We start from the raw sequence: 6,925 nt of genomic DNA on the forward strand, positions 1-6,925 counted from the left end.
GGGAATGGGCAAGAACGTTGCTAATTATGTCCGGTCTTGTGAGGTGTGCCAACAAGTGGAAAAGCCCCAAGACCAGGTTAAAGCCCCTCTCCAGCCACTACCCATAATTAAGGTCCCATTTCAGCAAGTAGCTGTAAATATTCTGGGTCCTTTCCCAAAGAAGACACCCAGAGGAAAGCAGTACGTACTGACTTTCATGGATTTTGCTACCTGATGGCCGAAAGCTGTACCCTTAAGCAACACCAAGGCTAAAAGTGTGTGCCAGGCATTAGCAGACATTTTTGCCAGGGTAGGTTGGCCCTCCGACATCCTTACAGATTCGGGAACTAATTTCCTGGCAGGGAACATAAAAAACCTGTGGAAAGCTCATGGGGTGAATCACTTGGTTGCCACCCCTCATCACCATCAAACCAATGGTCTGGTGGAGAGGTTTAATAAAACTTTGGGGGCCATGATATGTAAATTCGTAAATGAACACTCCAATAATTGGGACCTAGTGTTGCAGCAGTTGCTTTTTGCCTACAGGGCTGTACCACATCCCAGTTTAGGGTTTTCACCATTTAAACTTGTGTATGGCCGCAAGGTTAAGGGGCCATTACAGTTGGTGAAGCAGCAATGGGAGGGGTTTACGCCTTCTCCAGGAACTAACATTCTAGACTTTGTAAGCAACCTACAAAACACCCTCCGACACTCTTTAGCCCTTGCTAAAGAAAACCTAAAGGATGCTCAGAAAAAGCAAAAGGCCTGGTATGATAAACATTCCAAAAAACGGTCCCTCAAAGTAGAAGACCAAGTCATGGTCTTAAAGGCGCTCCAGGCCCATAAAATGAAAGCGTCGTGGGAAGGACCATTCACGGTCCAGGAGCGCCTAGAAGCTGTTAACTATCTCATAGCCTCCCCCACCTCCAACATAAAGCCTAAGGTATACCATGTTAATTCTCTTAAGCCCTTTTATTCTAGAGAATTAAACGTTTGCCAGTTTACAGCCCAAAAAACTAATGACGCGAAGTGGCCTGCAGGTGTCTACTATGAAGAAAAAAAAAATGGTGGCTGAAAAAGGTAAACCTCTCCACAACCCTGGGACGTCTGCAGCAACAGCAAATAAAGGAGCTGTGCACAAGCTTTGCACCGATTTTCTCAGCCACTCCAGGACGGACCAAACGGGCATACCACTCCATTGACACAGGTAATGCTCACCCAATTAGAACCCCACCCTACCGGGAGTCACCTCATGCCCAAGCGGCTATACAAAGGGAGATCCAGGACATGCTACAGATGGGTATAATCCGCCCCTCTACCAGTGCATGGGCATCTCCAGTGGTTCTAGTTCCCAAACCAGATGGGAAAATACGCTTTTGCGTGGACTACCGTAAGCTAAATGCTGTAACTCGTCCTGACAACTATCCAATGCTACGCACAAATAAGCTATTGAAAAAATTGGGACATGCCCAATTCATCTCTACTTTAGACTTAACCAAAGGGTACTGGCAAGTACCACTAGATGAACCCGCTAAGGAAAGGTCCGCCTTCATCACCCAGGCAGGGGTGTATGAATTCAATGTACTTCCTTTCGGGTTGCAAAATGCACCCGCCACCTTCCAAAGACTTGTAAATGGTCTCCCAGCAGAATTGGAAAAATCTGCAGTTGCCTACCTCAATGATGTGGCCATTTTTTCTAATTCATGAACAGAACACCTAAAGCACCTGAAAAAAGTCTTCAAGCGCATCCGGCAGGCAGAACTAACTGTTAAGGCTAAAAAGTGTCAAATAGGCCAAAACAAAGTAACGTACCTGGGGCACCAGGTGGGTCAAAAAACTATAAATCCCCTACAGGCCAAAGTGGATGCTATCCAAAAGTGGCCGGTTCCAAAGTCAAAGAAACAGGTCCAATCCTTCTTAGGCTTGGCCGGATATTATAGGCGATTTGTACCACACTACAGCCAAATCGCCGCCCCGCTAACAAACCTAACCAAAAAGAAACAGCCAAATGCAGTTCAGTAAACTGATAAGTGTCAAAAGGCCTTTAACCAGCTTAAGGCAACACTCATGTCTAACCCTGTGCTAAGGGCCCCAGACTTTAACAAACCGTTCCTAGTAACCACAAATGCTTCCGAGCGAGGCGTGGGAGCAGTTTTAATGCAGGAAGAACCAAATCAAAAATTCCATCCTGTCGTGTTTCTCAGCAAAAAACTGTCTAAAAGGAAAAGCCACTGGTCAATCAGCGAAAAGAAATGCTACGCCATTGTGTACGCGCTAAAAAAGCTACGCCCATATGTTTGGGAACGGCGCTTCCAACTACAAACAGACCATGCTGCGCTACAGTGGCTTCATACCGCCAAGGAAAATAACAAAAAACTTCTTCGGTGAAGTTTAGCTCTCCAAGATTTTAATTTTGAAATACAACACATTTCGGGAGCTTCTAACAAAGTGGCTAATGCACTCTCCCGGAAAAGTTTCCCAGAGTTAACTGGTTAACAATTGTTCTTAAAATAAAACATATTGTTAGTTTTTATATAATCAGTAGTATGTCTAAAGGTACATGTGTTTTATAAACTCTGTTTTCTCCTAAAGCTCCAGGAAAAAATCACAGCCAGTGTGGAACCAAACGTCCAACACTATCTGTGATTTGGGGGGCGTGTCATAACTATAAAGGGAAGGGTGACAGCTCTCCTGTGTACAGTGCTATGGAATCCCTCCTAGCCAGAGACTCCAAATCCTTTTACCTGTAAAGGGTTAAGAAGCTCGGGTAACCTGGCTGACACCTGACCCCAAGGACCAATAAGGGGACAAGATACTTTCAAATCTTGGGGGGGGAAAGGCTTTTGTGTGTGTCCTTTGTTTAAGGGGTTGTTCGCTCTTGGGACTGAGAGGGACCAGACATCAATCCAGGTTCTCCCCATCTTTCTAAACAAGTCTCTCTTATTTCAAAATTGTAAGTAAAAGCCAGGCAAGGCGTCTTAGATTTACTTTGTTTTCTCAACTTGTAAATGTACCTTTTACTAGAGTGGTTATCTTTGTTTGCTACACTCTGAACCTAAGACAGAGGGGAGTCCTCTGAGCTCTTTAAGTTTAATTACCCTGTAAAGTTATTTTCCATACTGATTTTACAGAGATGATTTTTACCTTTTTCTTTAATTAAAAGCCTTCTTTTTAAGAACCTGATTGATTTCTCCTTGTTTTAAGATCCAAAGGGGGTTTGGATCTGTATTCACCAGGAGTTGGTGAAAGGAAGGAGGGGGGAAGGGTCAATTTCTCCTTGTTCAAGATCCAAGGAGTTTGGATCTGTATTCACCAGGGAATTGGTAAAAGGTTTCTCAAGGCTTCCCAGGGAGGGAATTCTTAAGATGGTGGCAGCGGACCAGGGCTAAGCTGGTAAATAAGCTTAGAAGTTTTCATGCAGGCCCCTACATTTGTACCCTAAAGTTCAAAGTGGGAATACAGCCTTAACACCTCCCCACAGGACAAATGACACTCAGATACTTGGCCCTCAGATCCTGTGGTGATGGGCACCAACTGAGAAACCTAGATAAATAGCTCCATGTAGACGAACGAATGTCAGTGCAGAGGTGTCATGGCGTTGCTGGTCCCTTTAAGTGGAGTCTGGGCCCAGGCTACCTATGGGAAGCTAATTTAAAAGCAAAGAGCCCATGTAGGGCAGATGATTGTCTGTCAGGCACCTGGCCCTTATCAAAGGCCATCAGAACTCAGTGGCAAGGAGGGGCTCTTGGGACAGGCCCGTTCTGTTGCTGCAGGAGGAAACCTACAGCCTGTTTAACTCTCTAAGCTGTCAGGTAAACTGATGGAGTAGAAAGGGTCCAGCTTTAGCCCCCAGCTCAGCCAATCAGCATTGAGACTCTGCGGAGCGGGAGGCTGAGGGGTCTCACCACATGGCCCAAAGGATGGCCCAGCTCACCAGTGGGGATCACTGTCAGAGCACTCTTCCTGTCCCATGGCTTTGTGAGGGCCTCCCACAATGAGGGCTGGAGAGCAGCCCCCTCCTCGCCTGTGGAGGGAGGGAAGAAGGGAAAAGGGAAAACAAAAGAGACACAAACCCCAATGTCCCCAGTGACTCTAAGGGACAAAGGCTTAAGTGGGGGAAAAATTCTCCCACCTTAACCTAGTGTTTTCCATGCCTAGAATTTGGCCAGCACCAGATGGCTCAGGCTGAACAGGATCCAAACCGTTCTGAGGCTCTGACATTCACAACAGTGACGGCTGTTTTCCAGCTAAATCAGTAGTGGGAAAGGGGGAAACTCCAAAGAGGCTCCTCCTCGCGCTCACGTACCTGAACCTGAATTCTCCCTCAGGCCTCAAGGGGAGACCTCGGGAAGGAGACTGGCTGCAGCAAACCAAGGGGGGTCTCTGAGATTGCCCCTGCCCTGCAGCCTGTCCTGCCTGCCCATTGCCATGGACTCTCTCTGAGGTCACCGCCTCCCAACCTCTTTTCACCAATCAGCTGAGGTGCTGCAAAAGGCCCTTGTGATGTCACTGCCACACCCACCCCTGCCCTGTGGGGCTAATGTCCTGCTCCTGCCCAGCCCCTTTCGATGTTTGAGCTGCTCCCCCTGTATCGCCCCCCCCACACACACACACAAACACACACTCACTGTTAGCTCTGGGGATCAATCCGGCTACTCATGAAAACATCAGAGGCTGCTCAATGTGCCACACTCCGGTTTTCAGAGATTTCTAGACTTTAAGGCCAGAAGAGACCATTCGATCATATAATCTGACCCCTCCCCTCCCCGCCTCTTGTATAGCATCTTGTATAGCACAGTGGCTAGATATCACAGACCTCTTGTATAGCACAGTGGCTAGATATCACAGACCTCTTGTATAGCACAGTGGCTAGTTTTGGACCAAAGCACACTCCAGAAAAGCATCTAGTCTTCATTGGAAGACTTCAAGAGATGGAGAAACCACCACTTCCCCTGGTAGTTTGGAGGAAACTGATGCAGAGAGGGGAAGGGAACTGACTCCAAGGCCACACCTGTGAGTCTGTATCATAAGACATACGCACAACGACATTGTGCTAAGGTCGTACAAGCAACCTTCATTCTGGTGTTTCCTAACATTTAAAGGCCTGGTCTGCACACAGTTCTTGGTAGTTCTATAACTATTTTGGGTAGGGATGCATTTATTTACATCTCCCTTAATTGTTGTCCCAGCACAACTTCTACTGTGCACACAGTTATATCCTCATACAAGTGTCTTACACCAATATAGCTTATTCCCCTCACTGTACTGGTATACAGCACCGTTATACTGATATGACTGTCCCCATACTAGGGGGGTTGTACTGCTTGAACTATACTAGTAGAGCTCAAGCACTACAACTTTCTAGTGTAAACAAGTCCCTGCTCACTATCACTCGTGCACCTTTATATTGAATTAGAACAAAAAAGTCAGTCTCTTGTTACGGGGGGAACAGAGATTGCCTCCCCACAGGAAAAATGACACTCAGATACTTGGCCCTCAGATCCTGTGGTGATGGGCACCAACTGAGAAACCTAGATAAATAGCTCCATGTAGACGAACGAATGTCAGTGCAGAGGTGTCATGGGGTTGCTGGTCCCTTTAAGTGGAGTCTGGGCCCAGGTTACCTATGAGAAGGTAATTTAAAAGCAAAGAGCCCATGTAGGGCAGATGATTGTCTGTCAGGCACCTGGCCCTGATCAAAGGCCATCAGGACTCAGTGGCAAGGAGTGGCTCTTGGGACAGGCCCGTTGCATTGCTGCAGGAGGAGACCTACAGCCTGTTTAACTCTCTAAGCTGTCAGGTAAACTGATGGAGTAGAAAGGGTCCAGCTTTAGCCCCCAGCTCAGCCAATCAGCATTGAGACTCTGCGGGGCGGGAGGCTGAGGGGTCTCACCACATAGCCCAAAGGATGGCCCAGCTCACCAGTGGGGATCACTGTCAGAGCACTCTTCCTGTCCCATGGCTTTGTGAGGGCCTCCCACAATGAGGGCTGGAGAGCAGCCCCCTCCTCGCCTGTGGAGGGAGGGAAGAAGGGAAAAGGGAAAACAAAAGAGACACAAACCCCAATGTCCCCAGTGACTCTAACGGACAAAGGCCTAAGTGGGGGAAAAATTCTCCCACCTTAACCTAGTGTTTTCCATGCCTAGAATTTGGCCAGCACCAGATGGCTCAGGCTGAACAGGTTCCAAACCGCTCTGAGGCTCTGACCTTCTCAACAGGGACGGCTGTTTTCCAGCAAAATCAGTAGTGGGAAAGGGGGAAACTCCAAAGAGGCTCCTCCTCGCGCTCACGTACCTGAACCTGAATTCTCCCTCAGGCCTCAAGGGGAGACCTCGGGAAGGAGACTGGATGCAGCAAACCAACGGGGGTCTCTGAGATTGCCCCTGCCCTGCAGCCTGTCCTGCCTGTCCGTTGCCATGGTCTCTCTGTGAGGTGACCGCCTCCCAACCTCTTTTCACCAATCAGCCGAGGTGCTGCAAAAGGCCCTTGTGATGTCACTGCCACACCCACCCCTGCCCTGTGGGGCTAATGTCCTGCTCCTGCCCAGCCCCTTTCGATGTTTCAGCTGCTCCCCCTGTATCACCCCCCCACACACACACAGACACACACTCACTGTTAGCTCTGGGAATCAATCAGGCTACTCATGAAAACATCAGAGGCTACTCAATCTGCCACACTCTGGTTTTCAGAGATTTCTAGACTTTAAGGCCAGAAGAGACCATTCGATCATATAATCTGACCCCTCCCCTCCCCGCCTCTTGTATAGCATCTTGTATAGCACAGTGGCTAGATATCACAGACCTCTTGTATAGCACAGTGGCTAGTTTTGGACCAAAGCACACTCCAGAAAGGCATCTAGTCTTCATTGGAAGACATCAAGAGATGGAGAAACCACCACTTCCCCTGCTAGTTTGGAGGAAACTGATGCAGAGAGGGGAAGGGAATT

This window comes from Emys orbicularis, chromosome 1 (genome assembly GCF_028017835.1).
Source record: "Emys orbicularis isolate rEmyOrb1 chromosome 1, rEmyOrb1.hap1, whole genome shotgun sequence".
NCBI lineage: Eukaryota > Metazoa > Chordata > Testudines > Emydidae > Emys > Emys orbicularis.